At 38.3% G+C, this 25,413-nt stretch overlaps 1 long non-coding RNA gene across 6 annotated transcripts in view; it reads right to left on the bottom strand.

Annotated features, from left to right (window-relative positions):
• LOC138738706 (uncharacterized) overlaps nt 1-25,413 on the bottom strand; it is a 282,524-nt gene that overhangs the window by 123,234 nt on the left and 133,877 nt on the right. Inside the window, exon 5 of one of the 6 annotated variants that reach the window (XR_011341688.1) lies at nt 13,904-14,209. The exons of the other annotated variants lie outside the window; for them this stretch is intronic. This is a non-coding gene — a long non-coding RNA (uncharacterized lncRNA). Of the gene's footprint in view, nt 1-13,903; nt 14,210-25,413 lie in introns of those variants that run through there. 6 annotated transcript variants of the gene reach the window in all.

Here is a 25,413-nt window from a genome sequence, read left to right as displayed (position 1 = left end):
TTCTTTTTCTATTCTTACTAATTTATTTTCTTTTTTTTCTTTCTTTCCTCTTTTTTCTTCTTTTTCTGTTTTTCATGGGGTTATTATTTGGTGGAGGTGGTTGGTGAGTTTTAGGGAGGAATATAAACCATCATATATAATGGATTTGATATGGTTATATAACCATTACATTTTGTATTTTTACATAAATACATGTATGGAAAACATAAAATTTAAAAAAAAAGCACCTTGTATTTGCCAGATATTCAAACAATGTTATTAACATTAGGCACCACTACAAATACTGTTACACTAGTGTGGCTTCACAGGAATTCCACCCTGTTCATTTAATTTATTTAGTTATTTCTCCACTCATTTCTTTAATGCATGTCAGACAGGTTGCGGCTTACAGTAGATTGGTTTGGTGGATAAAGGCATTGTTGCATATAACCCATTTTTAGATATCCTGCATAATTTCCCAGTAGGTGAGACATCCATGCTGAAACATTTTTACCAGTTTAGATCCAGTTCTCTAAACCAATTTATCCCCATCACTGTTGATCAATTATCGTAATCAACCTCAATCATAGGTAATTTTATTTGCTGATGTGCCTCATTAAACATTTCTGCTGGCCTAAATCTTTAACACTTGTTTTGAATTTATTTTCTTGTTGAATGTTTATTAGGGTACTTGGCAAAACTGGCTCAAGTTTGTTTATTATCAAGCAAGTTGATCAACGCGTCTATGGTCATGTTAATATATTCATTGGTTAACCATATTTAGGTTGGAAACACATTCTCCTTATACCATTATTGGAGGGAAATTATCTGTAAAACCTGAAGCAATAACTCTTTCTCCACAGATACCACATGACCTGCTGAGTATTGCCATCACCTTCTGTTTTAATTTCACATTTCCACTGTCATCCATTTTTAGATTGGGGGGGGAAATCAACTGATTTCAATTTAAGTGATATTTAATATTACAGATAGGCAACGTTTACTCTGTTCCCAACTCCAAATTTTAATCAAGTTGGTTCTTCTGTGCTTTTGTGAATTTCTGCATATACCAGACTTACGCTGATAAGAAAATACAAATTTCAGAATGTAACGAAGTATGTATTTTACCTGAATAAACCAGATAGGTAAATGCCAGAAAAATACATTTTTGTGAATACAGAAATTAATGTAAAATATTTCTTTTTTAATGTAAAGCACAAACTGATTCTTTAATTAAAACCATATGATGCCAAGTTTGATTCCGTAATGTTAATTATGTAGATTTGATGTTCACCTCACATTTCATCATTAAATAGTTCCTACAGACTTACTTGATGAGTGTATTTTTCACTGGTAATGAGTGTTACTGTGCAACAAAAGGAAACATGCTCAGTACCACAGGAGTCATTAAAGTCTTACTAAGCCCTCTGTTTCTGTTAAAGACTCCTGTGAAATATTACCACCCTTTCAGTTGTTTATTATGTTATGTTTTTTAGGGAACTCAAGCCTCCACATACGTAGACACTTTGATTTAAAAAATAAACTAGAAGCACAATGTGTTCTGACGCTTTTATTCTATTTCAGGGGGGAAATAATGCCATTTTGCAGGTTTATGATAGCAAAGGGGAATGTAATAGATCAAAAGACTGACAAAAGGAGACAGTGGCACATCACAATGAAATATGGGAAACTAGTGGAAATATGGGAAATATGGGTTCTATTAGTTATCAGCCTGAGAATAAAATAAAACTTTGGTATTTTAAGGGGTCAAAACAGTCATTTCTTAACAACTGATTTTCTGAACAAAACATTTGGGATATTATCTGTCTGATAGTTAAGAAATGAAATAAAATCCACTATAATAGTATTTGTAGGCCCTTGTCTGACCCTCTGTCAATCCTTCTTTATCCATGATTTTCTTCTACAAGCCTGAAAGACTTTCCAATCTCTCTTATGTTTTGAGAACTGCGGGGCTTGTCCTTAACTATTTCACGTTTTAATGTGTTATGGGCCCAGAGGATTCCAAAACCCAGCAGCAATAGAAATTCACAGATGGTTACTTAAACAAAAGCTACTTTTAATTTTCTTTAAACATATAAACAGGATCAAACTTTAAATTATCACTATTAACTTAACCCCCTTCTAATTCTAAGTGCATGTGTATGTAATATGTGTGTTAAGTTCAGAAAAGTTCTTTGGTTCACAGTCCAATCTCACTTCTCACTCCTTCAAGTTCACTGGTATTAGGCAATTCTTATACTGTGCACTGAATTTAACATGTATGAATTTCACCAGGCTTTGGTGCTTGAAAGGTAAATGATTACCACTCATGAAGGTTCTTGTCAGTTTTCAGAGAGAGATGTTGCTCGTTGGACACACACAAACTGATTTCCCATGATCAGTACTTCAGTGTCTTGCCGAAGAGACTTGCCCCATCATGGGTTTTCCAAATGATAACCTCTTCTTCTAGGTCATCACAGAGTTCCTCTTGTTTCCCTTATTTCAGGAGAAACACTCTAGCCAGTCATTTCCTCTTGTAAGGACTACAAGGACTTTTCAACAGCCTGAATTCAGAACTCACAACCTGTCTTCAAAATGGGGGTTTCAACCAAGCTGCCAGCTTGTCATGTTGAGACTCAAAAGCCACTACAGAACTCCAACTGAATTTTCTCTCTCTCTCTTTTAGAGAAAGCCTGTTTGGTCTTTTTGCTCCCTCGGCTTGCAAAACAACATGATCTTCTTAGAACAGTAAACTGCAACCAGACAGATTGCAGCACCGAACCCAAACATCTGAGCAAGTTCATCTGTTGCTTTCAAAACAATAATCCATTTATGCCTGCTATTGAAGTTCCTTAGCAAAGCATTTCCACAAGTTATTATTGTCTTTGCAAAGGCCCCTGTACCTCAATGTCTCACTTTCAGCAAAGCTCTTGCTTTTTAAATGAGATCTGTTTTGTGAAGTGTTTGTTTGTTTGTGACCCTCATTCTAACCCCCACAATCTATCTCCTTTAAAACATATTTATATATAATATATCTGTCACAACTGATATTTACTTTCTGATCACTTATCAATTATGGAAGATATTAAAAAGAAAAATGTATGCAGTATAAAGTTTGTGGTTATAGGCCAGTTGCAGCGAATAATCCCTTGGGTCAACTGATCTTTGCAAACTCCATACTTAAAGACCGTCACTTAAATTTCACTTCTTAATCATTCTCACTTTGTGAGCATCACAGGAAAGGCTGGCATTGTCAAATATAAGATTCCCAAGGAAAACTAAGGCTGAGCGGCACACCAGTATCCGATAGCACTGTTTCCCTCTTTCAGCATTGTTGCTCAGATCGTGCTTTTAAATGACCTAAGCGGAACAGGAACATTCAGAAGCCCCTCAATCATTTTGATACTGTGGTAAATATCCCCACATGTAGAGATCTTCATCCTGAAAGTTGGGGCAACTGAATTAATAAACAAGATAGGTAACCCAATACTATGAAATGAATGCACCTGCAATGCCATCTAAAACTATTCATCACATCATCGGCATATTTGGATGGCTGTACCCTTTTACTTTGCCACAACAATTTCATTTTCCTTTCATCTCATTTTCCTCCTATTTCTATTTGCAATGATGATAAATGTTGGTACAAAGTCCCACCAAGTGAACGCACAATATTCTTTGGTCAAATCACTGAACTATTCCAGAATTTTGTTGAATTGCACCAATAATTTTTAAGAAAATACCATATAGATTAATGCAGCTAAATCCATTGTGTTGCAATCTAGATCCTCTCAAGACATTTTTGATGGCTATCTTCATGTTAGGAATTTTTCCCAAAATGAGTTAGTTCTCAAAATATAAGCACGATCCTCTAAAAGTTACAGCAAATATTATTCCACTCTTTAAGAAGGGAGAGAGGCAAAAGACAGGAAACTATAAGCCAGTTTGCTTGATGTCAGTAGTAGGCAAGATCCTAGAGTCCATTATCAAGGATGAGGTTTTGTCCTTAAAACCCAAGATAAAATAGGCTGAAGTTGGTTAAGGGGGAATCTTGCCTGAAAAAAAATGTTTGAATTCTTTGAGGATGTAATGAGCAGAACAGACAAGGGCTAGTCAGTGGATATCGTTTATTTGGATTTTCAGAAGGCCCTTGACAAGGTGCCACATAAGGCTCCTATAAGCAAGATATTATGACCTTGGTATATGGGCAAGGTACTAGCATGGATCATAGGCATATTTAGGGTATGCCAGCCACTTGAAGGAGGGTGGGACACTGTCCTCACCTTGCCCACCCAATATCTTTGCTTACTGTTTTAACCTGCTGTGCTGAGTTTCTCCAGTATTGTTTCACGGTGTCTGCAGACTTTGGAGTTTTTCTGTGGGGAGGGCATTTTGGTTTTTCTTGCCTGTTTATTTGTTCAGCAGCCCAGGCCCATCAGCACCCAGGGGCAGCAGCACCACCCAGGGCTCCTATGGTGATTGATGCTAGGGATGGCTTGGGGTGCCACAGGCCAGCGGGCTGCTGGTTATGGAGGGGCCAATGGCCTTCCCACCACGGAGTTCGGCCTTAGTTCCAGTGTTGGTCATAATCGCAGCCATCCCTCGCCCCCTACCAGAGAGCTGGGGTGTGTGTGTGTGTCTGTGGTGCTGGGTTAATGGAGGGGTGATTGTCATTTCTTCTGTTGCCTACACTCGTGTTTCCAGTGTGAGCGCCAGCAGCTGATTTTCATGGGAGCTCTGCATTGTTATAAGAGCGTTTTATAACAAGATGTGATCTACACTTACATTTTTAAAAAGTGCTTTGTGCATTTTCACATGGTTAAGTATCACGCACAGGCATGGGCTATCTTATGAGTGAACAGATTGTTCTGCCAGTGCCAGGGAAATGCAGAGCAGTTCCAGCTGCTTGGGGAATTATGGGTAAGGAAGATGGCCATTTTGCCTGTGGAGGATGCAGCTTCCAGCGGGAACAGCAGGTAATAAACACAAGGCTTGGGTTGTTTCAACACAGGCTGGAGCCTGGGCGTCCTACACCTTGGTGACTGGGAATAATAAACCTCAACGTGGTGTGGTGTGGTTCGCAAGCAAGGGTTCTGTTAGTGAGGGGAGAGCCAGGGGGCGTGAGAAGGGGGCAGCGAGAGGGGGGCCTTTCCCTTACTAAAGCTCAGTCTAGGGGCACGGGTGGGAATCAATCCGCTGGTTCACTTCTAATTGCGATGCAACGTGTGTAATTTACAAGGACATGTGGGGCGGCACGGTTGGTGTAGCGGTTACCGCCAGCCCAATTGTGCGTGACCCAACTATTAATTTTTTTAAAGGGAGGGTGCTATTTCAGTACTTATCATAGGTGCTATTTTACCTAGATATACCACTAGCATAGATAAATGATTGACTGAATGGCAGAAGGTAAAGATTGAGAATAAAGGGAACCTTTTCTGGCTGGCTGCCGTTGACAAATGGTCTTTCTCAGGGGTCAGTGTTGGATCTTCTACTCTTCATGTTATGTGTAAATGATTTAGTTGACAGAATTGATGGAGAGGTGGGTAGTATTTTTTTTTTTAAATTTTTTATTTTTCACACCATAAATCACAATAGCCATGATATACACTTTTTCTTTTCCACACATTTACAGTGACTTTTTCTCCCTCCCCCCTCCCTCCTCCCAAGCCACCCCCCCACCCCCCCCCCTCTCATCCATTTTAGGTATACAATCTAGGTTGCATTAATTCAGTTAGACAATGTTGTCATTCAACAAAAATACACCAGAAATTCTACTGAGTCCATTCTTTTCTTTTCTTCTCCTTCCATCAACTTAGGTAATGTTTGTTCCCGGTAGGTTTTCGCTATTGTATTTAATGTAAGGCTCCCATACTTGTTCGAATATTTCAATATTATTTCTTAAACTATATGTTATTTTTTCTAATGGAATACATTTATTCATTTCTATATACCATTGTTGTATTTTCAAATTATCTTCCAATTTCCAGGTTGACATAATACATTTTTTTGCTACGGCTAGGGCTATCTTGACAAATCTTTTTTGTGCATCTTCCAAGTCAATTCCAAATTCTTTATTTTTTATGTTACTTAGGAGAAAGATCTCTGGATTCTTTGGTATATTGTTTTCTGTTATTTTATTTAATATCTGATTGAGATCATCCCAAAATTTTTCTACTCTCTCACATGTCCAGATTGCATGAATTGTTGTTCCCCTTTCTTTTTTACATCGAAAACATCTATCAGATACTGTTGGGTCCCATTTATTTAACTTTTGCGGTGTAATGTATAGTCTGTGTAACCAATTATATTGTATCATACGCAGCCTCGTATTTATTGTATTTCTCATCGTTCCAGAGCATAACTTCTCCCATGTTTCCTTTTTTATCTTTATATTTAAATCTTGTTCCCATTTTTGTTTAGTTTTACCATTTGTTTCCTCATTTTCCTTTTCTTGCAGTTTAATATACATATTTTTTATAAATCTTTTGATTAACATTGTATCTGTAATCACATATTCAAGGTTACTTCCCTCTGGTAAACTCAAGTTGCTTCCTAATTTATCTTTCAAGTAGGATCTCAGTTGGTAATATGCCAGCGCTGTATCTCCAGTTATATTGTACTTATCTCTCATTTGTTCAAAGGATAAGAATCTACTTCCTGAAAAACAATTTTCTATTCTTTTAATCCCTTTTTTTTCCCATTTTCTAAAGGCAAGGTTGTCTATTGTAAAAGGGAGTAGCTTATTTTGCGTCAATATTAGTTTTGGTATTTGGTAATTTATTTTATTTCTTTCTACATGAATCTTCTTCCATATATTGAGGAGATGGTGTAATACTGGAGAAGTTCTATGTTGTACCAATTTTTTGTCCCATTTATATAATATGTGTTCAGGTATCTTTTCCCCTATCTTATCTAATTCTAGTCTCGTCCAGTCTGGTTTTTCCCTTGTTTGATAAAAATCTGATAGGTACCTTAATTGTGCGGCTCTATAATAATTTTTGAAGTTTGGCAATTGTAAGCCTCCTTGTTTATACCATTCTGTTAATTTATCTAGTGCTATCCTCGGTTTCCCCCCTCTCCATAAAAATCTCCTTATTATTTTCTTTAACTCTTTGAAGAATTTTTCTGTCAGTTGTATTGGCAATGCCTGAAATAAGTTTAGTATCCTTGGAAAAATGTTCATTTTAATACAGTTTATCCTTCCTATCAGTGTTAGTGGTAGCTCTTTCCAATGCTCTAAATCGTCCTGTAATTTTTTCATTAGTGGATTGTAATTGAGTTTATATAATTGGCCTAGATTTTTGTTTATTTGCACACCTAGGTATCTTATTGCCTGCGTTTGCCATCTGAATGGGGATTCCTCCTTAAATTTTGAGAAATCCGCGTTATTCATAGGCATTGCTTCACTTTTATTTACGTTTATCTTGTATCCCGACACTTCTCCATATTCCTTCAATTTCTTATATAGTTCTTTTATTGATAGTTCTGGTTCTGTTAAGTACACTATCACATCATCCGCAAACAGACTGATTTTATATTCCCTGTCTTTTATTTTTATTCCTTTTATATTATTATCTCTTCTTATCGATTCTGCTAGTGGTTCTATAGCTAGCGCAAACAATAATGGTGATAGTGGGCATCCCTGCCGCGTTGACCTGCTTAAGTTAAATTGCTTTGATACATGTCCATTTACTGTCACTTTCGCTAACGGTCCCTTATATAATGCTTTAATCCAATTAATATACTTCTCCGGTAAAATGAATTTTTGCAATACTTTGAACAAGTAATTCCATTCTACTCTGTCGAAGGCCTTCTCTGCGTCTAAAGCAACTGCTACTGCCGGTGCTTTATTTCCTTCTACTGCATGAATTAAGTTAATAAATTTACAAATATTGTCTGTTGTGCGTCTTTTTTTGATAAATCCAGTTTGGTCTAAATTTACCATTTTCGGTACCTGTTCTGCTAATCTGTTCGCTAATAGTTTAGCTATTATCTTATAATCTGTGTTTAGCAGAGATATTGGTCTGTATGACGCTGGTGAGAGTGGATCTTTCCCTTGTTTTAGTATCACTGTAATTATTGCTGTTTTACATGAATCTGGTAAGTTTTGTGTCTCATCAATCTGGTTGATTACATCCAGGAGGGGCGGTATTATTAGGTCTTTAAATGTTTTGTAGAATTCTATTGGGAGTCCATCCTCTCCTGGTGTCTTATTATTTGGTAAATGTTTTATTATCTCTTGTATTTCTACTGTTCCAAATGGTTCTGTTAATTTATTTTGTTCCTCTATTTGTAGTTTTGGTAGTTCAATTTTAGTCAAAAATTCATCTATTTTCCCTTCTTTCTCGGTTCGGTATAATTGTTCATAGAATTCTCTGAAGTTTTCCTTAATTTCTTTTGGATTATATGTAATTTGTTTGTCTTTTTTCCTTGTTGCCAATACCATTTTCTTAGTTTGCTCTGTCTTAAGCTGCCATGCTAGGATTTTGTGTGTTTTTTCCCCTAGTTCATAATATTTCTGTTTTGTCTTCATTATATTCTTCTCCACCTTATATGTTTGTAATGTTTCATATTTTATTTTTTTATCTGCCAATTCTCTTCTTTTGGTTGTATCTTCCTTTATTGCTAATTTTTTTTCTATGTTTATTATTTCCCTTTCCAACTGCTCTGTTTCCTGATTATAGTCCTTCTTCATCTTGGTTGCATAACTTATTATTTGCCCTCTAATGAATGCTTTCATTGCGTCCCATAGTATAAACTTATCTTCCACTGATTCCGTATTTACTTCAAAGTACATTTTTAATTGTTTTTCAATAAATTCTCTAAAATCCTGTCTTTTAAGTAGCATGGGGTTTAATCTCCATCTATACATTCTTGGAGGGATGTCCTCTAGCTCTATTGCCAATAACAGGGGTGAGTGGTCCGATAATAGTCTAGCTTTATATTCCGTTTTCCTAACTCTCCCTTGAATGTGGGCTGATAACAGGAATAGGTCTATCTTTGAGTATGTTTTATGTCTAGTCGAGTAGTATGAGTATTCCTTTTCTTTTGGGTTTTGTTTCCTCCATATGTCCACAAGTTTCATTTCTTGCATTGATTTAATTATAAATTTGGTTACTTTGTTCTTCCTGTTAATTTTTTTCCCCGTTTTATCCATATTTGGATCCAAATTCAGATTGAAATCCCCTCCTATTAGTATGTTCCCTTGCGTATTAGCTACCTTCAAAAAGATATCTTGCATAAACTTTTGATCTTCTTCGTTAGGTGAATATATATTAAGTAGATTCCAAAGCTCTGAATATATCTGACATTTTATCATAACATATCTCCCTGCTGGATCTATTATTTCCTCTTCTATTTTAAATGGCACATTTTTGCTAATTAATATAGCCACTCCTCTTGCTTTTGAATTATACGATGCTGCTGTTACATGTCCTACCCAATCTCTCTTTAATTTCTTGTGCTCCAATTCAGTTAAGTGTGTTTCTTGGACAAATGCTATATCTATTTTTTCCTTTTTCAGTAAATTTAGTAGTTTCTTCCTTTTAATTTGGTTATGTATTCCATTAATATTTAGAGTCATATAGTTCAGCGTAGCCATTTTATATTTTGTTTATCTTCTCTTTCCGTTTTTCCATCATTACCTTTCCTCCTTTTCCATTTCTGTTTTCTTATTTTCAACTCTTTACCAGACAACATTCCTACAACATCCAACATTTTCCTTATTCTCCTATTTCTATCTTCTTTATCCCCAATCTCCCCTTCCCCTCCTGAGTTGCCCTTTATCCCTTGTCGGACAACCACATCTCCCCTCTCCATTTGGATTTGCGAATCCCCTCGCAAGCGTCAACTGATTTTGCAGTGACCGCTCTTTTCCCCCACCCAGCCCCCCCCAGAAAAGATTTCACTTTTTATATGTCACAAAGGTCACTCTTTTAATTCCCTCTTTATTCTCTCTATTCCATTACCTTCCCTTATTAATTCTTGTCTATACTCTCTATGTTTTCCTCTAATTACAGATACTTTCACATATGCCCATTGTCTCTATTCACTCTTATACCTCTTTACCCGCATACATATCAATCGTGGTCATTTTTACCCTCCTTACCCGTCTTCATCCCTCAGTCTATTTTTGTCTTTACCCACATACATATCAATCGTGATGATTTTTGCTCTCATTACCCGTCTTCATCCCTCAGTCTATTTTTGTAATTGTTCTGCAAATTTTCGTGCTTCTTCTGGATCCGAGAATAGTCTGTTTTGTTGTCCTGGAATAAATATTTTCAATACCGCAGGATGCTTCAGTGTAAATTTACATCCTTTCTTCCATAAAATCGCTTTTGCTGCATTGAACTCTTTTCTCTTCTTTAGGAGTTCAAAGCTTATATCTGGATAAATGAAGATTTTTTGCCCTTTATACTCCAGTGGTTTGTTGCCCTCTCTTACTTTTTCCATTGTCTTCTCCAGTACCTTTTCTCTTGTAGTATATCTTAGGAATTTTACTACAATAGATCTTGGTTTTTGTTGTGGTTGTGGTTTAGGGGCCAATGCTCTATGTGCCCTTTCTATTTCCATTTCTTGCTGTAGTTCTGGACATCCTAGGGCCTTAGGGATCCATTCTTTTATAAACTCCCTCATATTCTTGCCTTCTACATCTTCCTTAAGGCCCACTATCTTTATGTTATTTCTTCTGTGTTTGGCCTGGAAGTCAGCCTGAAGAAAACTGAGGTCCTCCATCAGCCAGCTCCCCACCATGACTACCAGCCCCCCCACATCTCCATCGGGCACACAAAACTCAAAACGGTCAACCAGTTTACCTATCTCGGCTGCACCATTTCATCAGATGCAAGGATCGACAATGAGATAGACAACAGACTCGCCAAGGCAAATAGCGCCTTTGGAAGACTACACAAAAGAGTCTGGAAAAACAACCAACTGAAAAACCTCACAAAGATAAGCGTATACAGAGCCGTTGTCATACCCACACTCCTGTTCGGCTCCGAATCATGGGTCCTCTACCGGCATCACCTACGGCTCCTAGAACGCTTCCACCAGCGTTGTCTCCGCTCCATCCTCAACATCCATTGGAGCGCTCACACCCCTAACGTCGAGGTACTCGAGATGGCAGAGGTCGACAGCATCGAGTCCACGCTGCTGAAGATCCAGCTGCGCTGGATGGGTCACGTCTCCAGAATGGAGGACCATCGCCTTCCCAAGATCGTGTTATATGGCGAGCTCTCCACTGGCCACCGTGACAGAGGTGCACCAAAGAAAAGGTACAAGGACTGCCTAAAGAAATCTCGGTGCCTGCCACATTGACCACCGCCAGTGGGCTGATAACGCCTCAAACCGTGCATCTTGGCGCCTCACAGTTTGGCGGGCAGCAGCCTCCTTTGAAGAAGACCGCAGAGCCCACCTCACTGACAAAAGGCAAAGGAGGAAAAACCCAACACCCAACCCCAACCAACCAATTTTCCCTTGCAACCGCTGCAATCGTGTCTGCCTGTCCCGCATCGGACTGGTCAGCCACAAACGAGCCTGCAGCTGACGTGGACTTTTTACCCCCTCCATAAATCTTCGTCCGCGAAGCCAAGCCAAAGAATTTTCCATTATATCTATTTTTTGGGCTAGTAATTCTTGTGTCTCTTTAGTTTTTTTATTAGATTCCTCCAATTTCTTTTTTAAGTCTTCTACCTCCATTTCTGCTGCTATTGCCCGTTCTTCCATCTTGTCCATTTTTTTCCCCATTTCTGTTAAGGTCATATCCATTTTATTTATTTTCTTTTCTGTGTTGTTTATTCTTCTTAAATCATTGAATTCCTGTGTTTGCCATTCTTTAAATGACTCCATGTATCCTCTAACAAGAGCAAGTATATCCTTTGCCTTGCCTTTCCCTTTATCTATTTCACTGTATTCTTCCTCTTCTTCTTCCTCTAGGTTGACCATCTGTTGTTTCTTTGCTGCCCTTTCCTCCTCTTCTTTCTTGTTTCCATTGTCTTCTGTGGTCTCTTCTTGCTGCAGGTGTTCTGCAGCTGTCGTTGCCGGCTGTGGAGATAGACTCCCCAGCTGGTCCCCCCTCCCGTCGGTGTGTTTTTTTTCATGCGCGGTTGCGCACTTTTACTCGGCTCTGTGAGCCATTGTTGTAGTTCTCTTTCTACCGACCTGAGGTAGTGGGGTCTTCTCTCCACAGCGGGCCTCTTCGGACAGGTAAGGCCTTCACCTTTTTCCTCCGTTGTCTTCTCTTCCTCTCTTCTTTCCGTTGATTTTGATTTTTCTCCTTTTGTCTCCATCTTCTTTCCACCTTTATACTCACTTTTCTTTAACTTGTATTTCTGTGCCTTTGTATTTTCTCTTGTTTTTCCCGACTTTTCTGGAGAGGGCTGGAGTTCACCGTCCGGCCACTACTCCATCACGTGACTCCTCTCCGAGAGGTGGGTAGTATTGAGGAAACAGGGAATCTGCAGAGGGACGTGGACAGGATGAGAAAATAGGCAAAAGTGGAAGATGGAATACAACACAGTTAAGTGTATGGGATAGCAGACGTGGACTATTTTCTAGCTGGGAAGAGAATTCAGAAGCAGAGGTCCAAAGGGAGTCCTAGTACAGGATATCCTAAAGGTCAACTTGCAAGTTGAGTTGGCAGTAAGGAAGGCAAATGCAATGTTAGCATTCATGAGAGAACTAGAATATACAAGCAAGGATATAATGATGAGCCTTTACAAGGCATCGCTCAACCACAATTGGTGTATTGTGAGCCCCATATCAGAGGAAGGACAAGCTGGTGTTGGAGAAGGTCCATGGGAAGTTTACGAGATTGATCCTGGGGATGAGGGGGAATTAACGTATGAGGAGCGTTTGATGGCTCTATGCCTTTACTCAGTGGTCTGGATGGATGGGTGGCGATCTCATTGAAATATACCGAATATTGAAAGGGCTGGATAGAGTGGACATGGAGAAGATACACTGAGTTGTGGGAGAGTCCAAGACCAGAGGGTATCGCCTCAGAATAAAAGGATGTCCCTTTAGAACAGACACAAGAGAGTGGTGAACCTGTGGAATTTGTTGCCAGAGATGGCTTCGTAGGTTAAGTCACTGGGTATATTTAAAGTGGAAGTTGATAGGTTCTTGATTCATAAGGGCAAAGGTTATGGAGAGAAGGCAGGAAAATGGGGTTAATAGGAAGAATACATCAGCCATGATATAATTGGCAGAATGGCCTAATTCTACTCCTATCTCTTGATTTTATGGTCTTATTAACAATGACAGTAGCGGTGATAATTAATGATGTATTACACTTTCAGGTAGATTGCCATTTATTTTAATTACCATTTGCAAACATGGAATATGAATTGTGCCAGCTTTTTTCTGACCGCTACCAAGATTTTCAAGTCTCATGATACTAAAAAGGGAATTTTATTTTACGATGAAGCAAAATCCTAGATGAATAGTTTTAATTTGATGAACACATGACTTTACAACACTACGATTATATTTCTGCAGATTGAAATATCAAAATGTAAACCAGAGAGTGAATTAAAGCAGCAGATAAGGCATTCTCGATCATTTCCCCTTTCTGAAGTCATGGGCCACAAGAATTAGATCGTAGTATGCCCACTACACGAGCTTTGAGAAAATACTGTGAAGCCTACAAGTCAAACCAATGAAGTGTGGACATATTGTTCAGTGTTGATGATAACGTGAATAAATTGGTTTATTGAAGACAGCTTAGTGGGAAAACTTCTGCATCCTAGTAAAAAAGAATTTTTCAGTTCATGTCAAGCGGACAGCACTCAATACAGAGCTCAATGAAAGCTGCCCATGAAGATTAGTGTGGTCTGTGGTGTAGATTTTCCTCAGAATAGAAGAGTAATGTCAATATAATAACTTGAATTTATTCATTGCATATGCAACACATTGAGCTATTTTCCAGAGATATAAAGAAGTGCTATATAAAGCCAAAGCATACTTTCTTTAGAAAAGCAAATATCACTGCAGAAGCTTACAAAATGCTGTGTAAAGATTAATTTCAATATTGATATATCACAACATTACTGTGGCGTGCAGTGAATAATTTCATACTTTCTCATGATCCTCTTTAATCTTTAAAACTATTTAGATCCCCTCACTGTCACAGGTTTTATTCCATGAGCAGGAAATTGCTTGTCAGATATTCATTCCCCTGAGAGCAATCTTGCAAACAGTCAGACGTTGATTGAAGTGTGACCCTCGTCTAAAAAAATAACATGCAATTTACATCAGCAGACTTGCATGTATCACAGAAGCAGCGACCCATTCCTTTCTCACTTCCCGTCTAATGTATCATCAGTTATTCTTGACCTCCTTGTGACCCTGAAGCAGATGGGATCGGAAGACAGTAGCTTAATTTGAAATTCATGGATAATTTTCTCTTTTGAAGTGAACTTTTTCAATCCAGGTTCCTCTACGGAAACCTCATTAAATGTCATTATTGATATATCCCACTAATTAAATTTGTTGTAAAACAATTGGCAATTGACTCAAGTCATGCATAATGTGCACACGATAGCATTAACCTATTCTCTACACTTCTAATACTGCCTGTGGCAGTCAAACATTTTAGCAAATTTAGTACATTATTGCCAATATCCATAATATAATCATAGTGTTTCTATTCAGGTTACAGTCTTGCAACATTCACAATAGTAGCCAAAAGCCAATTTTCAATTTTGTTTTGCTGTCAACCATATTATGTTGTATAAGTGCAACAGAAGTTTGAGAAGTCAAAACTTAATGGCAATTTCTGATAATATTCTATATAAATTATCTGGCACGAATAGATCAGGGAAATATTTGATCAAATATAAAAACTTGGTGTGGAACAAAAGTGAGATTATTGCATTGAATCATTTCACTGTTTCTGAAGCTCTGGGGTTTGGAGCTCCCTTAGGATTCTGGAACTTTTGTTGTTGCTGAGCTGAGGATGTAGTGATGGCAGAAATCATATCCCAGTGATTTTCATCCTCCTGTGCCTATCAGCACCCTATCCATTGGAGAATTATGATGATAACACTTCACCCAAGCAGGTACTGAAACAAAAAAAGTTAGTGTCTCAGGAATGAAGAGGTTTTATGATATTGTCTGATGGGCCTTTGATTTTAAAACTGTAATAATAAGATATATTTGAGATTATAAAACAGGAAAGATAAAAGTTGTATTTTGAAATCCCAAATGTTTACACAATTTGTCTATTTGCGCATGACGACTCAGTGCTTATTTATCAAGCAACCCTTTAAACAGAAATCTCTGCATAATACCATAAAAATAATTGTGAAGATGTAATTTCTTTTTGTAATCCTAATAGTTTCAGCTTCATATCATTGTGATATAACTTGGGATCACAGGAAATGCATACTTCTATTAATGACTGTTCACGAATCACTTTGCCAGAAAACGATCATCGCTAATGTTGTCCTGGAATTACCACTAATGCTACATCAACAATAGCAGCAGTGCAGAGTGGTGCAAATACTTTACAGAGAGAAGTAAACGTAACAGTTTCATCAGGGTTGCATGTGGTGTCATGTATGTACTCTTGACAATAAATCAGAAATCATCCAGGACATGGCGACCATGAAGAAGCGGTATCAGGGCAACTGGAACCCATCATTGCTGCCGACTATTGTTGGACACTGACATGAGAGGCATCAGATGCTGAGAATAAGTGAAAAATCAGCAGTAAAACATTTTTAGGTCACTTGAACTGATGCAATGTGTCAGCGTCATTATGCGATTAAATATGCCAAATCCAATAAAAGTTCATTTAATGTTGCTCCAACTTCCTACGTAATAGAGCAAATCCAAATTTATCCTGGTGTTCAGCTTGAAGTTGTCTGCCCTAATCCCCGACTTATTTTTGGGCAGCAAACCTTTTGAAAAAAAATTGTCCCGTCTAATTGGCCTCACAGTGAAGATTGTAAATGTAGTACTGTAGGGGGCTGAGCACACAGTCTTGTGGGGTACCAGAGTCAAGAACCTTGTGGTGGAGGTCCTGCCATTAATCATTACTGATTGCAACCTCTAGGTCAAGAAGTTCAGGATCCAGTTGCTGAGGCTAACGTTAAAACAGAATTGCTTATTTTGTTTCCCCCCCCCCCCCCCCCTCGAATGGGGGGGGTAATCTCACACAAAATCTGGTGGGTGGAACTGAATTCCTGCAAGATAAGGCTCTGCTTGTATTTTAAGATTAAGATTGGTTTTTATCATCATTAAAAGTAGTGGCAAGGCTTCAGTATACTGACAGAATAGTACCCTTCACTTTGTCGGGATCATTGATTGAGGGATGAGATGACCCAATGGAGGGATTAGTGGCTTAAGGATTGTATTATACATACACGTTGAAATTCTAACAGAAATGCATGCATAAGAATATTGAAGTGGAAGTAAAGACTGCAAAGATTTGTGAGAACATAAACCTTGTAGCTCATATGTATAACACCGATTGATGGTCATTTAAAATTAAATAATAGTGAACATTCCAGAACAGGTTCTCTCAGTTGTTTAATAAGAGCTGGAAATAAGATATAATGGATGGGAGACCAACACACATTAATCATTTTCTATTTTTTTCTGTTATTTAAATATCAGAGGTAGAGGAGAAAGTGTAGCACACTATTTATAACAATCTACTCATTAGTATTTTGAATTACTCAGGAGTTTAAATGAGGCAACAGGTGAGATTTTAAGGCCAGAAGGATATATCAATTTGAATAATTTAACTTTGAAGTTAGCAACCCACATGTGACAGAGTCTGTAGTGTGCTATTTGCAACACTTCCTGGATGGCAAATTGCTTTCCATTTGAAGTAATGTGAATGACCACATTAAGAATTTAATGCAACCAATCCCAGTGACCTTGTGGAGCCACCCAATTTCACATCCAGGTCTGCTTCATTGAGTTCACTTGTGTTCAGTGAAATTATTCAACATTGAACACTGACCATTGTAAATGGCCATTTGAGAAAATTGTGGAAACATCCCCCAGACATGTGAAAAGTGTTTGTTACAAAACAATTGGCCATTTTGACCCTCATTTAAGACAGAGTAATTATGTGAGTAATGAACATTGATTATTATACTGACGTTCATATCGTTGTACCTAGAATCAGAGAACATAAAAATCTGCGATGATTATGACCATCTTCTGAAGATCATTTTGCTAAACAATCTACCAAATTTCTGAAGAGACAGAGAAATGAAAGACTGTGATGATGGAGTGAAGATAAAGGAAGATGAGGTGGAATGGTAAAAGGAGTTAAAGAACTGAGTGCTGGGAACAAGACAAAAATTTTGATACTACTTATAATTTTAAACAGATTCAAGAATGCTTAATGAACTATGAGAAAATATTATTGATGCAATGAACCCAACTATGAGGGGACAAATCTGTGATCTGACAGAAAATGCAATTATTAGCCATATAGGAAATGCTGTACATAATTTATTGCACGAAGGCTGCTCCTGCTCTTCTCATCCAAGATGAAATGACACAGTTATTTGGGGATATGATGGGAACAAGTCACCTGGTTGCTCTGGAGGACATCACGTGTATTAAATATAAACCACCAGAGTGCAAAGTCCAGATGGTATCAATTTCGGATTGAATAATTGAACTGGGATGACTCCTCACCCATATCATTGAAACAAACCGTGTGTGAAGCAGCAAAAAAGGTCAAGAATATTTGTCAGGCATCTTTCAATTGGCAATTATTGTGTATAGTAAAAAATCATGCACCCTGACCTCTTGCCTAGAACAATGAGACCCGCACAGGAAGATTCTGGTCTCACGTTACTATGTTTGAAAGTTAGTCATTCAGCATATTGTAGTGTAGATAAATATTGGGATAATTTGGTAAAATTAGAGGAGGTTACATTCATACACACATTTTAAAACAGATCTTATTTGAAATACTGAAGAATTCATATTCAATAACATTACAGAAACTATGGAGAATGCGATGCGCATTTCACAAATAGCTGCCAATTAAAATGATGTCATCAAATGAATCGACTAGAGACAGGTCGTCTGTGTTGAACTTTTTTTTAAAAAAAGGCTTCTGGCCTTTCATCAAAGTGCACAAAAAGGTAAACAAACTTCTCAGGAGTGATACAAGACAACAGATGGGAGCAAAAAGACTAACTCCTAATGTTTGCTGTAGAAGGTGGGGGGATTTGTAAGTAAGAGTCTCTCTCTCAACTGCTTTCTAGCAGTTGAGAGAGAAGGGGGGGAAACAAGGTGGGTGTGTGTGTGCGCGTGTGAGAGAGAAAGACAGCTGAAGCAAAAAAAGCTTGTTGAAACTGAAACAGAAAGCTTCAGAGCGGTGGATGGCTGGAAGTGCCATTCTCTGATGTTTCTCTTGAAATAAGAGAAACAAAAAGGAACTCTGTGGTAGCCTGAAAGAAAGAGGTTATCATCAGGAGAATCCTGATGGGGCAAGTTTCATCAGCAAGATATTGAGGTGACTAATGGTGGTACCTCAGTTATGGAAATCCTGGAACATCAAATCTCTCTGCAAACCTCCAAACCTTCCTGAGCAGTAAACATTACCTTTCAAGCACCCAGGTCTGGTGAACTTTATACATGTTAAATTCTGTGCACAGTATAAGAATTGCCTACAGCCAATGAACTTGGAAAAATGAGACGTGACATTGAACTGTGAACCAAAAGAACTTTTCTTAAATTCACACACACACATCACACACGTGCACTTAGAATTAGAAGGGGGTTAATTCGGGTTAGTTAATTTAATAGAGTTAAGTTAAGTTTGATTCTGTTTTCATGTTTAAAGAATTAAAAACAACTTTTGTTTAGGTAACCATTGCTGCTGGGTTTTGGGGTCCTTTGGGCTCTTAACAATATTCTTATTAAGTGCTAAATTGTGACAAACTGATTACAGATCACGATTGTGAACTGATGGTATGCATCACATTTTTTCTTTTCATTGAAGCAAGCAGTGTGACATCAAAATACAATGCTAATTCAAGCCTTCAGTATGGAACCATCTGGCCAATAGTTCCCTCCCTTTTACCTACATCCTTTTTTCAATAATGGTATGATATTTGCCATCTTCCAATCCACTGAGACATGCTTAGAGACCAGAGAATTTTGGTAAATTATACATCACCAAAACCTCTAGTATAACTTTTTCCATTACCTTCTGTACCCTGGGATGCATTCCATCAGGACTAGGGAACTTATCCATCTTTAGACCCACAAGTTTGCTCAGTACCATCTCCTTAATGATAGCTATTGCATCTAGGTCCTCACTTCCCATCACATCCATAGCATGTCTTTGGCATGGTGGATATATCCTCCCCCATGAAATCTGACCCAAGATAGTCATTCAAAGCCTCAGCCATTTCCTTATTACCCAATATCAATTCCCCTTTTCAACCTCCGGGACCGATCTTCACCTTAACCACCTTTTTCCACTTTATACAATTATAAAAACTTTTGTCCATTTTTATATTTTTCATAATCTACCTTCCCTCTCTTTATTGCATTGCACTGGCACGTCACCTTTATTAAAACTGACATTAGATTAATCAGCACATATTTATATCACATTAAAATCGATTTAAAATGTAGATTCAGTTGGCAGTCATTTCAGAATGAAACTTAACCCATTACAAAATTGGACCAGGCACTTCCTTGCATCTAATGTCACTAGTTGGTCTTTCCAGATTAAAATAGGATCAAAAAGTTGCAATGACTGATGAGGAATAGACATAACATGAATAGAAGTCCCTTACCCAGAGAAAAAGACCTCAATTAAAACCTCTCCAATTGAGACAAGGTCATCTTGAACACAGCATTCACCACATCTGTTTCATCATTACTTGGTGTTCCATTACTAATCCATGGCAGAGAAACAGGTGGTTATTTCTGCCTCACTGATCAGCCTGTAGCTCACAATGATCAATGCTACCTGGTACGTGGGACTTAGTCAGTGTAGGTGATTGTATGAGTGCGGTCACACAAAGTTTCTACATCCCCTCTCCCTCATAATTTCCATCATCTTCCTGACAAACAGTTCTGCTGTGGTTCAGTGACTGCCACGGGGGTAGCTCGTTAATGGATCAGATCTCCTCCTTTTGGGAACCGCATGTATTAACCACAACTTTTTTTTTTAATGGCCTTCAGCCCACCTTTGTGATTGTATTTGATAACTTCTCTGATTGAATGTTAGTGACAGCTGGAGTACAGAAGAGGGTGAAGAAAAACATCTGATGGAAAAAAAATAATTCCAGTTTTCTGGAGTTGGGGAAAGTATTGAATCAAAGTAATTCCAGTTTTGGTTTACGTACTTTGAGTCATATTCATACAGATTTTGGTCTGTACTAAACCACATCAAGAGTTTTGAGCTTCAAGAACGAAAGAACAATTACAGCAAAGAAACAGGGCTAGTCCCACTGACCTGCACCCTGCCCACAGTCCTCCGTACCTCTCCCATCCATGCACCTGTCCAAATTCTTCTGAAATGTTAAAATTGACCCTGCACTTACCACTTGAGCTAGAAGCTCATTCCACTCCTACCTCGGTGTGTAAAGTAGTTCTCCCTAAACTTTTCTCCTTTCACCTTTAACCCATGTCCTCTGGTTTGCATCTCACCGACCCTCAGTGGTAAAAGCCTATCTACATTTACTGTCTATCCCCTCAATTTTAAATACCTCTATCAAATCTCCCCTTATTCTTCTACATTCCAGAGATTAAAGTCTTAACTTGTGTTACGAGCTCAGAGGATCCCAAAACCCAGCAGCAAAAACACCTCACACTTGTCTGCATTAAAATTCATCTGCCATTTTTCAGTCCAGCTAGTGTAGATCTCTAAGCTTTGAAAACCTTCTTTGCTGTCCACAAGACCTCCAATCTTAGTGTCATCTGCAAACTTGCTGATCCAATTTACCATATTATCATCCAGATAATGGTCCCAGCACTGATCCCTGAGGCACACCACTAGTCACCGGCCTCCAATCTGAGAAGCAATCTTCCATCACTACTCTCTGGCTTCTCCCATCCAGCCATTATCAAATCCAGTTCACTACTTCACCATGAATACCTAGTATCTGAACCTTCCTGACTATCCTCCCATGCGGGTCCTTGTCAAAGACCTTAAAGTCCATGTAGACAACACGCACAGGTTTTCCTTGGTCAACTTTCCTGGCAATCTGGTAAAAACTCTTTCAGATTGATTAAACATCAAGCTACCGCACACAAAACCACATTGATGATCCTTAATCAGTCCCTGGCTATCCAAATAATTGTATATCCAATCTCTTAGAACACCTAATAATTTACATACCACTGACATCAGGCTCACCAGCCTATAATTTCCATGGTTAGTTTTGGAGCCTTTTTTTAAGCAATGGAACAAAGTGAACTGCCCTCCAATCCTCTGGCACCACACCCGTGACTAAAGACATTAAATGTTTTTGCCAGAGCCCCTACAATTTCTACACTAGCCTCCCTCAAGGTCCGAGGGAATATCTTGTCAGGCCCTGGGGACTTATCCACCCTTATTTACTTTAAGACAACGAGCCTCCTCTGCACAATAATCACAGACACACAAAACTGCAACATAAATGTAAATATTGAGGAGTATCTGTGCTGTCAAGATGTTATACAAATCGTTATAAATTAACTTTAAATAGTTATAGTCACAAACAGTGGAGCACAGGATTGATATGCAATTTTAAATTTATGAACAAATATAGGATAAAAACTGCTTCCTATTTTGTAATTTGAGAAGCAACATCTTTAAGGTTTGCCCAGAAGTTAGTTATAATCATAGTTATTACCATTAATTCAATGGGTTGAAATTAGAGAATTTTCACCTTTCGTTAATACTAGTACAGTATTTTAAAGAGTGTATAATTGCATTTATACAAGAGGTTTATTAGATCCAAACATCTCAAAGTTGAGACATAATGCAGAGAAATCACGTTGTGTGCTTTTATCTGTTAATAATAAGCATATAGACTATTTTGACATTGCCCAATTAACCATCTTAAACTCTCACAAAGGGCTTTCCTCAAGGTTGCAAATAAGGATACATATAGAATAGGTCCAGTTCACTCACAACCAAATGGCACTGAGGCTGTGTGTTTTTATTTATTTAAATAGTTGATCTCTTGTAGTCAAGAATAAATATTTGTATAGCATTTGCCTCTTAGTAAACGAAGCTCTTCTTTTTTTTTCTTATTTTTGGGCTTTACACAGTGAAATTGCTAATTTAGTGCCAATTAGTCATGGATTGGAGGTAATTTGGGGATTTCATGCTATCCTGAGTTGGATTGAAATTTAGGTGCTAATCGGCTGTGCCATTCAACTATCTCAATAGGGAATTTAACATTTTCTCCAGACTGTCATGAACGCGAAACACAGATCGAACAGAACAATTTACCAGAAAGCTGGGTCCCTTCATAACCTTTAGGAATCTGATGCAATTATTCCAAATGAACTCGGCACTTCAGAAGTTGAAACAGCCATCAACATTACTTACTGAGAGCATAAGGAATCTTAAGATAAAACTATAGGATTCAGTGATACTTTTCATGATATCAATATTTACATTTAAAGGCAACTCTACATTAAATTCAGGGACTCTTAGGAGAATAATTGATGTTCCTCATTAGGGTGTGGGTGGTCTTTCAGCAAGCTGAAGTTGACAAATTTTGTATATTTATGTAGATCACAACAAAGGCATTTTGAATTTTTCATTGATATTTTCTTTGGAATGCTCATGCAAAATAATTTGAAACACTGTGGCAACTTTCAGATTAATGAAATGTTTCCAGGGCAAGTTCTTTTGACAATTAATAGCAAGTGTGAGAGATGTTTTGTGTCTCTGGGAACTGAATGGACACTGCTGGAACTAATTTGTCTGGTGTCCTTTGCGATTATCACAATAAAGAACCATTCATTCTGTCAGAGACCCAGAAGTGAAGGAGCAGAGCACTAGTTCCAACACACCCAGCCACGCGCAACCAGGTTTCACATTACACAAGCTGTGCAACTGCTCTAATTGCTGGCAAATCAATTCTGTGATATTACTGCTCCCAGATGTGTCAGTAAAATCTTTTTTCCTTTAAGCATCAGTTATTGTTTTGTATGACAGCTTGATATTATTGACCTGCCAAAACTGAGAACAAAACACCCAGTGATGCAATGACTTAGCCTTCAAATTCTAACTTTAAAGTTTTCAGATTTTTTTGGGGGTCAGTCAATATATTCAAGTTGACTTATCATCTAATTGTACAAATACAACACGACGGAACAGCATTCTCCAGTCCTCTGTGCAACACACTGCAAACACAAATACAGACATAACATGCGTACAGAAAAATGATACATGCACAGTACTTATATACAAATGTAGAGTCATGGAGGGTTTGCATGAGCAGTTCATCAGCCATTCAGCAGTCTCACTTGAACCGGTTTCTCAACTTGCTGGTCCTGGCTCTGATACTCCTGTATCTCTTTTCCCTACAGGAGTAGCTGAAAGATGCTAAATCAGAGTCCTCACTGATTTTGTGAGCCTTCTTTTGACAATGATGCAGTCACTGAGGAGATCGTTTATATTGATTATAGGCATAACATATTGCATGAACTGAAAATCAGAAATAAAATCAACAAATATTGAAAATGCTGAGTTGTATCTTGGGGAAAGAGAAATGGCTAATGTTTCAGATCAACGGCTCCTCTTTTGAAGTGAGAAATATTAGTAAAGAACTAAGATTTAACCAGGTATAGAGAAAGGGGAAGATTAAACAAATTGACGGGGCTATGATAGGCTGGAAGGTAGGAGGGATCAAATGGCAAAAAGGATGGATAAACCCATGGAAGAGAAATGGGACAAGCTAAGGCACAAAAAATGGATCCAGGGAAAATAAAAAGATGTTGAATCATTAACCATCACTAGTTATCTAAAAACTATGACATAGCGTCTACGTGACTGATAAGATCTTGACGCTATCCAGAAATTTTCAGATTTGGTAATCAGGAGAGTTTTTTTCCCCCTCTACAAGGAGGGAGCATGCAGATTGTGCACAGTGATTTGACCTGAAAGGTGTATTTTGGACCCAGGATGGTGAGAAGCAAGGTTAAAGTGAAAATATGGCATCCCTTCCACTCAAACTGGTAGTTATATTGATAAGTACTAAATAATAGGCCATAGAAGGTCTATTCAGAATTCTGGAGGGAGCTAGGGAAGAGAACGCCTTTTATGATGTGATCATGCTGGTGAAAATGATGGAAATTTTGACCATGTGCATTACAGGGGAAGATTGAGTAGAAGGTGAAATCAAAGAAATTCATCATGGTTCTGGGAGGAGGGACACAGGAAGTATCCAAGAGCACCAGTGAAGGGACCTTTTAGATATCATGCAGAGGGGACAGAGGAGAATGGCAGCATAGAGCAGAAGGAAATAGGAGAATTGGAGGTGAAACATTTGAACTTGAGAAGCAGACGTTGAATGCCGATGGAATTCATTGATTTGCAGTGAGAACAGGATGCTGCAATCATATAGTCAGTGATGATACTGAAATAGACATGAAGGGGGTTATACAATAAGATTAGAACTGATGCTTCAAGAATTCCATGAACTGCAGGAAATGTTTAGGTGGATAGAGGCCTTACAGGCAAGCAGATGACCTCAGATCAGAAACTTGGCCAGAATGGACAAGTTGGGTTAAAGGGCCTATAATACTAAGCGTTTAAAATCTCCAAAATAACTTTGAGCCTTCCAGATTCCTGCAACAGTATACTTTAGAGAAGATGAGTGGAGTCAAGTAGAAGTTATTCAATGCAAGACAGCGAGTCCCTGGGGAAGAGAGCAGTGACTGCAGGACTGGTGAGGCCTTTATTCAAGAAAGAAGCAGAGGCATTCTGCAATTCCATGTGGGGCTGAAGGTGCAGAGAGACTGGAAACTTTCATTGCGGAAAGATGATGGCCAAGGCAAGGAACTGTCATTCAATGGAGAGCATTCCCATTTGTATGTCCATTCTGCTCCACTTTCCTGACATCTTAGGCTTATGTTATTTCTAAATGAAAACTGGAAAAAACTATACAGGATAGAAATCTGAAATAAAAGCAGAAAATCCAGGAAACACTCAAGGTCTGACAGCCCCTGCTGTTGGCCCAACAGTTAATGTCCCAAGGTGAAAGACTCAGTCTTTCACCTGCTTCAGTCAAGGAGGTAGTGATGACTCGCAGCTCAATCTCTGATGTGTTCAGGTTAGGACGGTATACATCCTGTGAAAAGTTAAAATGTAATTGAGATGTTGCATTACAGTAATGAAAATTGGGCATTGATGCATTAGGAGAAATGATCAAGATCCAAAGACCTCCGTCAGTATCATTCCTAAGTTCCGACAGAAGATCATCAACCAATAACATT

This window comes from Narcine bancroftii, chromosome 7 (genome assembly GCF_036971445.1).
Source record: "Narcine bancroftii isolate sNarBan1 chromosome 7, sNarBan1.hap1, whole genome shotgun sequence".
NCBI classification, from domain to species: Eukaryota; Metazoa; Chordata; class Chondrichthyes; order Torpediniformes; family Narcinidae; genus Narcine; species Narcine bancroftii.
This window is presented reverse-complemented; position numbering and strand designations above follow the sequence as displayed.